This window comes from Protopterus annectens, chromosome 17.part0 (genome assembly GCF_019279795.1).
Source record: "Protopterus annectens isolate FY-2018-M chromosome 17.part0, PAN1.0, whole genome shotgun sequence".
In the NCBI taxonomy this organism is placed as follows: domain Eukaryota; kingdom Metazoa; phylum Chordata; order Ceratodontiformes; family Protopteridae; genus Protopterus; species Protopterus annectens.
In genome coordinates, this window is record NC_056751.1 from 346,841,434 (window position 1) to 346,853,591 (window position 12,158).

The window sequence follows — 12,158 nt, forward strand, 5'->3', positions numbered from 1 at the left end:
TGTGTGTGTGTGTGTATGTGTTGAATAGGCAAGGTACTACTACAACGATACGCATTCCATCAATGTTAACAAATCAACTACACAGACCTTCTCAAACCTATAAAGGAAATGCAAGAGAAAGAACACTTGGAAATAATTTTTTTCTCAGTTTACCTAACCTTGTGCCAACAATAATAGTAAATAGGAGGCTAGAGTAATACAAGACAAATAGATAGAACAAGAAGTCATTTCAGTTTTACACTGAAATGTGTTCAGTAAATATGCTCAGTATTTTGATAAAACAGTACAAAAAGCACATGTACTGTCTCAAAACAAAGTTATACTTCATTAAAGTTATTATTGCAGCCACACATCTCTCCCTCTTTCTGCTAAATCGCTGATGATTGCAGTCAGTTAATAATGCCAAACATTAATGCTTCATACTTATTATTGTTCAGAAAATGCATACTGATATAAAACCTGATAAAACCTGTTGTTCTTTTAACTTTTTTAGTGAATTAGTGTAATATTCAAAAAAATTCCCTGATTTTGGGCATTTGCCCCACACTTATATGTGGCGTTGTCTAGAATTCTTGAACAAAGAAGTTGAGAGGTATGGTTGCAGCTATTATTCAATCTGTTCTGCTCTGCACTGATATACACTTGGAATGTGTCATTCTCCAGTATATGAAACCTAGTCGCACCAATTATAGTAAAGAGGACGCTAGACTAATAAAGATTGACAGACAAAGCAGTATAGCTTACTTCACTGATGGATTTCAACAACTGTCATTTTATAGAACAGAACTGACTAAAATGGCATTAAAAAAAAAAACAAATAAATACATACATACATAAATCAATCAAGCAATCATTCAATGCAAATTTTATGCTCCTGACAGAGTCTCCTCAACTCTCTTATGCAGGGACAATACATCATCCACCTACCACTTAATGTCCTAAATCTTGTGCTCAGTGCACCTCAGTGAATGGGGACATTATCTCCATTACAGAGGTCTTGCACATGGGGAAATCACTCACACTTCCTTAAACATTGTTTTCCACACATTCTCCTACAATAGTAGATGCAGGACAGGACTGTCATTCATTCAGACAAGTGACATAAGCCTACAGACATCCCTGCCTTCTTAATGTGCACAAGTCTCATATATGTTTTTATGGTCTCCTTCAGAGAAAATACCCAGAGAATGGTGCCCCCAGAGAAACACACCCCTCCTCACCCTCCTAATAGAGAAGAGTGGGCATAGCTCTTTCATTATTGCCTATTCTAACTTACTTTTTCATGTTGGGGTCAGTTACTAAGCACCAGTCATCTAGGTTACACTCAGGTCTTTATCCTTCTGTGCCACATAGCTGGCCCACACACATTCTTACATACCCACACATGCACATTCATATACACCTGATAGGAAGACTATATGATTGAGCAGTTTTGGAACTAGAAACAAAACATACATTAAGCAAAAGAAGTCTGCTTTCAGTAAGTCACCTCCAGAAGGCTCCTTTTAATGCCATTTCAACAAAACATCAGATTATGTAAACTGATAAGTAAAACATACCAAAAATTAAGATAAATGTGGAGATGCCTGATATTGTTTGACAGAAATCAAGAAAAAATATAACTGCACTATAGGAAACAAAAAAGTTATTATAATGTGGTATAGCTGTAATTCACAATATGAGAAACACTAGTTAAGAAGCTGTGAGTACCTTTCTACACAAGAACTGACAAACCCTAGTTACATATACTGTATATGCTGTCTAGCTGCATGTAAAACAGTTTATGCGCAAAGCTATCCTTGGCAATAAGCTTGCAAAGTCTAGGCCAAGGACAAAAATCATTTGTTTTTCTTTTTTGCAACAACTCAGCCTGGTAGGATATTAAGTTTGCACCCCACCCTCCTAGAATTTACACAGCATCTGTAGTTGTTATGTTTCCTGTACCATTTCCACAAGCATGATTGCTACAGTCACTGCACAGTTGTGGAGCTGAATAATATCACGTTGGAAAGGTTAAAGGGACATTGTCACTAAGCATAATGGCAAAATAATTACATTTATATAATTACAAATAAATGGATGGATCAGCACACTGCAGATGTATAAAAATATGATCCACCAATTACATATAATATAAACATGAATTTTGAAATGTCAAAGAAATTAAACTAAAATAACATTCTTAAGACTGGAATTGTCCAGATTATGTCAAGGTACAACAGTCTTTCCAAGTTGTGTATTTTAATATTCTACAAATGCAATAACAGAAAATGATGAACGTGTCATACAATTGGATATTTAAGAACTGTATAAACATTTTAAACAAGAATATCTGTATTTGGAAAATATAGTGTTTGAGGTACTTTTGGCTGATCTTACCTTCAATGAGAGTGTGATTAACAGATCATGTTTTTAAATAGTATTTTTTTTTCAAAATAGATTTACATGCAAAATAAGGAAAATCAAAGCGCTGTTTAAGTAAGAAATATTAATTCTTATATACATATATCTGTAAATCACAGATTTTGCCTTTGATATTAAGAGTAGTATTTTATTTTCATCCAAGAACTCATTTTCAGTGTTCACCTTATTCCATAAGTTCATATATTTATTTTCTCATTCACAGATTTTATTTTTAATTTTGCAAGACAGTAGAATGGAAAAAAGTCCCTTTTCAGCACAATCTAGTTAAGAAAAAATAAAGTAAAAAAGTACAAATGTTAATAATACAAAATGCTAAGATACCTAATATTATGTAAAACACACAAAATCAGTAAAAATATCAACTACATCAAGCAAAATTATGTAATAAATGACTAATGGCATATAGTAACAAACAGGCTTACATGTGTAGCCATATACTGAGGAAATTACTCAGATAATGGATGACAATAAAACTGCAAAAACACTGCAGAGTAGGACCAGCAGATTTAATCCTCATACAAAATAAACCCTACAATGAGCATGTTGGCAAAGTTGTGGACATCGACTGTGCTGCTGAACAAGAGTGAAGTAATGGCTGTATTGCATTTGGATCATGCCTCATTTGTAAGAATGTCTTAGCTTATCTGTGAACGCAAACTCATCAGGCAGTGGTGTGATAAAAGGTAGGAGGCCATTCTACAATTCTGGGTCATTAAAATAAAATGCTCTTGATGTGGTACATAGCGTCAGTGATTGGATTGCCAAAGTTAGTTAGAGACTCTGAGGTTTCTGGTCCAGTTTTAGATTTTCAATTCTGTTATCAGAGATGGGCAATTCCCAATGACTTATATTCAGTAATTAAAAAAGTAGGTGGATGTCATTAGAAAGTACATGAATCAGATAGATTGCCAGTTCATCTTGAAGAAGGTGACATAGTGATGTTCTGCCCAAGATAATTGTACAATTAGCCTGTCAATCATATGTGCTGACTGAAAAATTATTATGAGTCCCAGAGAATTAGCAGCCATAGCTCACAAATCATATTCATTTATGGAAATCAAACTACCTTTACCCAAGGTCCATCTGGTTTCATTGGTTAGTAAGCCAATGACATTGTTGGAGTTACCTAATGGTGGTCACATTTTGGCTTGTGTTTTGATAATATGATCTTTGGGATACCATGTTATCAAGCCATATTCTATTACTTATTATTTTTAAGTGAGACACCTGGGGAGAGCAAACGTTCGAGCAACCATGCACACTTTTCATCCCCATCTTTGTTGCAATAATTGTGACATTGGCCTTTACGAAGTTAATGCCCAAATCTTCTTGTGTGAGCTAGCTATAAGCAGTACACATTGAATCACCGACTCACAGAATATATAAGGCAGCTGGGCCATGTGTGGCCATTTACATATTGCCAGTACTCACCTTTAGACCTCACCTCCTTTTTTAAGGAGACAGGCCAGTCATACCATGGATGAATTTATGAATACCCATCCAATTATCTGTTTCCTTTTTTAAGGAGGCTTATGTGCTGCATTGCTTAATCTGGACAGAAAGTTTGCTCCAGAGAAGGAGTAATCACTGATTGACAAATCTGTTTCTCCACCATGATTTGTTTATTTGCTGAAGTGGTTCAGGTCCCTGGTTCTAATATTCACTGAGCAATTCAGTTTGTGGAGAAATAAGAGATCCTGGACTACAGGATCCCTAATGGCCCAGAACACAAGGCATAGATCATCTCTAAAGAGTCTACAGGACATTAAATAAAGGTAGAAGTTCTCCAGCCTCTCTTGGTAGCTCATGTCCTTTAGGCACATGATCTTTTTGGTCAGGAACTTTTTGGATCTCTACAAATTTATACTCCTACATGAACACTTAGATCCTCTGGCAAACAGCTATTAACTGTAATCAAACCCAACAAAAGAGCTGGACAATGTCTGTTCTCCCATAGCATTGCTAAACTTTGGAATTCCTTACCCTCCCACATAACTCACATTGACTACATAAAAACCTTTAAATCAGCACTAAAAACATATTACCTAAATAACCTCTCTTGCCTCTGCAAAACAATCAGGCTACCTTACAACCATCCCTAATTACTTCTGTATTTCAAATGATAAATACCATGTTTTAAATATTTCTGCCTTTTTTACAGTTGCACAATTTTTCTCTAATGCACACAATAACTGGTACTGCTGCATGCCTCTGCTATTTATATTTGTAACTTCTGCCTTGTATTTTGCAATGCCAAGACTTAATACTGTACTCATGACTGTGCTGTATTTACATATCTCTGATTATATATGTACTCGATTATCAATTTTAAGTTTATCAATCTTGTTAAGTTTGTATATTCTGTATTACTTGTGGAGCTTTTCTCCCCAGGCCTCCACTGAAAATGAGTTACTGACCCAGTGGACTTTCCCTGTCAACAAATGTTAATAAATAAATACAGTTGCTTGATATGATTAGCAAGATATATCTCAGAGGTGAATTGTATTCAGTGATGACCTGATCAGTGCAAAATATAGATGGATAAGGATTTCTTTGGATCTAGAGAAAATATCCTTTGCAATCAGCTGTGCCAGATAGAGGGACACATAAAATGCACTTGATATGCTATTTGCTGTCATATTCATTTATGGAAATCAAAATTTAATGTTTTGCCTTATTACAGAGTGAAAAGCATTGGGTGAATAATAATGTCATAGGCTTATAGATAAGTACTAGGCTAGCTGCCCTTGTGGATCATTTTAAGCTTAACTGATTTCCCTCAGAGATGAGACTCAAACCTTGTATCTTGTGTTTGTGAGATAAACACCTTAACTATTATACCAGCCCCCCCACCACCACCCTTACATAGGTTAGGGTACAAATGTAAGAATATTCATGTATAGAGGGAATAGCATGCTGGCAGGGATAGAACTCTGAGTAATACCATGAAAATGGTATATATTTTGGATGTGCTGTATGAACTGAAAATCTTTTCACAAGTAGTGGGTGTGAGACACTATTAAAGACTTTTTTCAGGTCTGTAAACAGAGTCACTTTTAATTGTGCAGTGACTATGGCCTCACAAATATGTCTGGTTATAGTTAGTAGTGCAATGGAAACTGTATAATTTAAACCTGTATTGCTGTTCATTGAACAGCCCATGATCCTGCACATCTTGAGAAACCTGACAAAATGTACAGTTTAAGATTTTAGCTAATGGCTATAGGGCTAAATATTCCCAGGATATCTGGTGATACTGTTTTGTGAATGGGGATAGAAAGAGATTTTTCATGAGTTTGGTAATGACTCAGTTTTTTCTGAGATTTCAAATGTTTGAGCCTGAGGCCAGCACAGAAAGGAAATGTAAGGCTTTTATGCATAAGGTAGACAGCATCAGTCTCAGGTATGCTATAGTTTATCATCCTGTTTATCATGCAGACAGCAGCAGTCTAAAAGTCAAATATATAAAATACCACAAACAGGATGCTTATGTCAAACTAGGTCCTCTTTATTCAGTGGTCTAGCAGCTCAGCATAATAGCCCTCAAGGACTATTGAAGGTGCCAGACCACTGATTCATAGGTAGGTTCATAGGTAGGTACTAGGCTATTGGCCCAAGGGCCTACGTAAGCCTAGCCAACAAGGTTCCCTGGCTTACACCACCCAAGAAAGTTATTTTCCTGTGCCACTGTCGAGCAGAGACACAGAAGTGATCCCTGGGGTGTATTTCCTATTTCCCATCCACTCATCAAGATTTTTCTTGAAGAGTGCTAATGAAGAACTTTGCTTGACATAGATGGGTACCTGTTCCAGAGTATGGGAAGTCTCTGGGACAGGAATCTATTCCTCCAGCATGTTCTGTTTATTGTGATGACAAGGTTTAGGTCCCTAGAGTGTATAGCTCGGAGGGACTGGGATTTCTTTAGGTGTAGCATGTCCAACAGCACTGGGTTTGACATAACTTTATATGTTAGGCAGAGATCACCTCGGAGTAGGTGATATGCTATGAAGTAAAGCTGGAGTTTTTTGAGACGGTCAGTGTAAGGCATCTGTTTGAGGCCAGTAATCCTCTTTGTGAGGTACTTCTGTGGCCTTTTCAGCTGCTGCAGATGTCTTGTGAGGTACATTCCAAGGGGGCGTTGTACTCTATAATGGATCTAATGAGTGTCGAGTAGAGGGGAACAATGACCTCTTTTTTTCCTGGATGAGAAGCCTTTTATGATGAGGTGTGCCACATAGAAGGACTTCCTGACTACTGTGGTGATGTGACTATCAAAGGAGAGACTACTGTCCACCTGGGTCCCAAGGTGTCTTATCACACATTCGGTGTTAAGTAGACTGCTGTCTGTGTAGTAGTTCATGGGTACAGAGTTTTTACCAAAAGGGATGACAATGCACTTTTTGGCATTGAGCTTGAGGCCATGGCTCTGACACCAGGCATCTATCTCAGCGAGGCCCTTCTGTAGGATTTCCACATCATTTGGGGACTTGACTATGGTTCCTAGTTTGCAGTCATCTGCAAACTTCATTAGCCAGAGGTCTTCTGTGTTAGCCTGTACTTCAAAGAATAGATACAAAACAGGAGAGGTCCCAGGACTGAACCCTGTGGTACTCCACTTGTCACTGGTTTGAAGTCAGAGTTGGAGTGTGCAACCTTTACAGTGTGGGTTCTGTCAATGAGCCAGTTGGCAACCCATTTTGTGATGCAGGGATTTATACCTAGTTTAGTGAGTTTAGCTATAATTCCAGAATGGGGGATGGTGTCGAAAGCCTTGGCGAGGTCAAGATAGGCTGTGTGAACCACATTACCCTCATCTATGGCTTTGGTGACTGCCTCAAAGAAGTTGATCAGGTTCAGGAGGCATGATCTGCCTTTCATAAACCCAAACTGCGTGAGATACAGAGTTTGGAGGTTACCAATGTCTTTGTTTATGATGGATGACAAACAAGTATTGTATAGCCATCCTGTTTGTGGCATGTTATTAAAACTCAAATATTAGTTAATGAAGGTATCAGTGATAAAACAATCTCCTATTAGGGCTTCTCCCCTCACCTGTTACATTTAAGTGCTCATTTTACCTTGTTATTCAAAAGAGTTAATTAATTTGTTCCCAGCATGCCCTTATATTGGTGGACACTGCTTTCTGCCTTAATCTTAGGTAGTCAGACTTTGCCTTATTGGTTATCCCCTTAAATTCTTTGTGGATAGTGCAGTGGTCACACTAATAATTAGTGGAGCAAGGTGATATGTATGTCATCAAAGTATTGGTATACTCCTTATTGGCTTTCTTCAAATCTGATGAGAGTCATGGGGGTAACTGTTATCTATATTCTGATATAGATTCTACACACACACACACACACACACACACACACACACACACACACACACACACACACACAAACACACACACATATATATATTTATATATTTCAGTTATGTGAGCCTGACCTTATTCGTGTGCAAACCCTGCCCTGACCCCTAACTCTAATTTTAACTCTACACATTGTCTTATGAAACCTCCTTCCCCAGAGGTGTAGTTAGCTAATTTTGTACCTAGTGCTGTCCTCCAATTTTGCTCCCCTCAAAAAAGATGTTCTACTCAAATATGAAAAGTATATATATATATATATATATATATATATATATATATGTATATAAAATAACTCTTCTCCTTCTTTTATACTGTAGTAGTACTCGTAATTGACTGATCACACCCCTAACACTTTGTGCCCAGGTCGGCTGCCCCCTTTTCCCTCTACTGCTTCTTTATTAAAAAATAAAAGATATTAAACATGAACCCTTTCATCCTTAACCAAGCTTCATCAGATCCTACTCCAGTTTACATAACATGCAATATTTAAATGGTTTAACACATATTCTATTGTCAGTTCACTCAAGCTGGGGTCATAAATGTTTGACATAGGCTGTTTGGTCAAACTACAATAGGATAGGTCTCATCTTTGATACCTGGTAGGTCTCATCTTTGATACCTTTTCTGCATATTTACTCCTCTTGGTTACTAATAACTTATAGGTTATTCCCTATATTCCTGTCCTATGTGTCTAGTGGCTAATTGATACAAACACTCTACATAATTCTTGTCACTGGCTAAACATATACATTATAATCCTTAAGTATTATACTGCTGTAATTATAAATGCAGCTAGTCAGGTAGTTGGAAACTCTCTAGATAATCCATTGAATTTAACCAACTATCTCGTATCCCTTATGTCAGGTAATGTACTACCCTTTCTATAAAAGAATGAATACAACTATCTAGAGATATATCAATTACAAGTTTGTGCCTTCAGACATGAAAGGGCTCTGGATGTGCTTGGTCTAAGATAAACTACAACATTCTATGACAGCGAACCATACAGGGTTAAATGCTCCATCCAATGACAAAAGATGTCAAAACAGGTATATGAATTGTAAGTGGTAGTTAATGTTTTGAAGACGAGTCCAGTATTATTCTATGATAATCATGAGAAAGTTGTCACAGTTATAATCCATATCGTGCAGCTAGGTGTAGTTTCCACCATGGGAATCAGCTTGCATTATGTGCACATTGAACAGGTGTCTCTTGCATAAAACCTTCGTAGAGTGGAAAAATATAGCTGCATGGACTATCTTACCCTTCTTAGTATACTGAAATTACTTGATCATTAGGTGTGAACAATATGTTGATCAACTTATAACTGAAATAAGTAGAGATTAATTCAAAGATTATTAATATAGTACTAATAAAAATTAAGTACAACACTAAAACAATGTAAATAAAACTAACACAAACACAACATGTGGTCGGAGAGTAATCGCACATGAGTGAACATTTGTTGAAAAAAGACTCACCTTGTGATTCATTGACAGCTGCGCAGGCTTTTTACTAACTGTACACAATTTAAGAGTGCTACCACAATGAGCAGCAGTGCTAATCAAATATGCTTGCTGCTCATCATGCCTATACATTTGCAAGCACCTTTTCAAGGCCAACATAATGGCAATGGCCATGAAAAGATGCTTGCAAACATGAACACAGAATGTAAACAAAATGACTTGCTTCTAGGCAAAGCAAGATACAAGCATGAACTGTAGCCCATAAATATTAAGGGCAAGCACAGTGGAAGAATACTGAAATAGGAGAAATGAAATGGGGGAATTGTACAAAAAATAATAATAGTTTGTACTGCATAATTAATTAATATGGAAGGGGAAATGGGTAAAGTATGCTCATATACTGCAAGCAAATGTGCTGCAATGACAAAGAAACATTTCTAGCATAAATCCTACAATACTGATGTAATGATAATTAATGTCAATGACAATAGTGGATTTATATACATAAATAGAAATGGACATGGTAACAAAGGATGTGATAAGGATGTAAGGCTGCAGTGTAACAAAGGGGAGTTAAAATGTTATATACATGTTATTAAAATGATGAGTTGAGATAACAGTTATAAAGGACAGAATATACATTACAGTATGAATGCATAGGCAACAAATGTGATGTATAGACATGGAATTTATGTATGCAAGCCAACACCACTGCTGTATTCATCACCTCAGCATGTGTACACAAAAAATAAATGGACCTTATAGCTGTAATGTCAGGTACATCAGAAATGGACATGTTTTTGCAAAGAAAAGTCAGTGGCACCCATAGCAAAGGGGGTTATTGCCTTCAAATGTGTAATAGACAAACATATGCAGTATAGTGATGTCAAGGTTAAATGGTAATCTAATAACACGCAACATACGTAAGTGCTAAATGACAACACAATACTAAAACAATGCAAATAAAACTAACATAAGCACAACCTGTGGTGCGAGGGTGATCACAAACTAGTAAGCATTCATTGGAAAAAGACTCACCCAGGGATTAATTAACAGTCATGTAGGCTTTGCAGTAAGCCTACATGATATAAGCATGTTAGTACGATGAGCACTTTTCAAGTTTTCCATTGCTGATTTGCAAACATCTCAGACATGGTTATACCGGCCATGTTCACATTACAGGGAACAGTAACACAGCAGGAATTCAACAGCACCAATACACAAGAAAGTGTTGTAACAGACTACCAATCACAGTACCAGTGGTTTGGCAGCATGCATTGCAAAGAGGAAGTTTCTATAAAAAATGGGATAAGGTAGCTGTGTGTAAATTTAAATGCCTTCCCTACAGGGGAAGTGGATACAGCACAAAATGTTACACACACACACACACACACACACACACACACACACACACACACACACACACACACACACGTTTTCCAGTTTGAGCATTGAATCTCCTACCTATCTAGATACACAATCTAGAGAGTACTGTATTAGTTACAAGTGCCACAGGATATGTCTGACTCTTAAGGGGAAAGTGCTCTTTGTCAGGATGATCTCATCAGTGTGTTGCAGAGAGGAAGTTTCAGTAAAAAATGGGACATGGGAGCTGTCTAAAAAGTTAAATTTATTTATTTCTAGGGAGCACCACAGAAGAAGTCTGTCTCTCAAAGGAAGAGAGGGTACTTTTATCAGGATAACCTCAACAGTGTACTTCAATGAAGATGTTTCTGTAAAAAAGTGGGATAAGAGAGCTGTACAAAGAGTTAAATGTATTATTTTCAGTGGAAGTGGATACAGCATCAAGTATTACACATGCATGCAAGATTCCTATGCTTAGCAATAAACCTCCTACCTATCTTGGTTACTCAGTCTAGAAAGCACTGTATTAGCTGCAATTGCAACAGGAGAAGAGTGACTTTACTGATGTGAAATAGCACATTTGTACTTCTTGAAAATCTACTGTTTGGAACAGATTGTACTCTGTATCACAGGTTGTGCAACAAATGCATGTGTGTATAGGACAAGGCAACATCACTATGATTTTCATCCATCCATCTAGAACTTCTTTTCCCACTATTGCATATGGGGTTGAGGTGTCTCTTCAACAGTGACAACATTTAGAGCCAAGGTTCACACCATCGGGTGGCTAACCCTGCTGTGGTTGTTCTATCATGTTGCACACTCATGTACACACTTAAACCTATGGCCAATTTAAAGTGCCCAATCTACTTACTGCATATCTTTGGAATGTGGGAGAAAACTGGAGCACTCAGAAGAAGCCCATATGAACACAGTGAGGAGGAGTAGTCAAATGTAGACTGTTGATATTTCCTCAGCTTAGTTGTGTTTCTACATTTACATTTGCTCATTAAACATCATTATGTTCACACAAACACAGCCCTGTATGGATTAGAACCCCGGGACACCAGGACATTCTCAAGACATAATGCAGATTCTTATCATTATGTGCCCTACACATTACACCATGAAGATAAAAATGAGGTTACCAATACTCAATATGTGACTTATCAATTTACATTACAGGTGCGACAGACAAAATTCCTGGCCTTTGTAATGTGTAATTTGCAGTTAGATGTGTGGATGGCTGTGATAATGGCAGCAGGACAGATAACCTTTCATCACAGAATATAAAATGAAACATTGAACACTGCACCTCTTTATTTTTATTTTTTTATTTTGTGAAAACCATTCAAAGATCTGTGCCCCTCTAACAAGACTACTGTATACTTTGTCTTGCAGTTGATATATGTTTCAGTGAGTAATCTGCTTCCTTAGAATTGCAGATACAATTGCATTCAGAGACAGAAACTGTTTTCATAAGCAATTCATATCAGTGCTATAAATATTCCTCTCCTAAGTCAGTCATT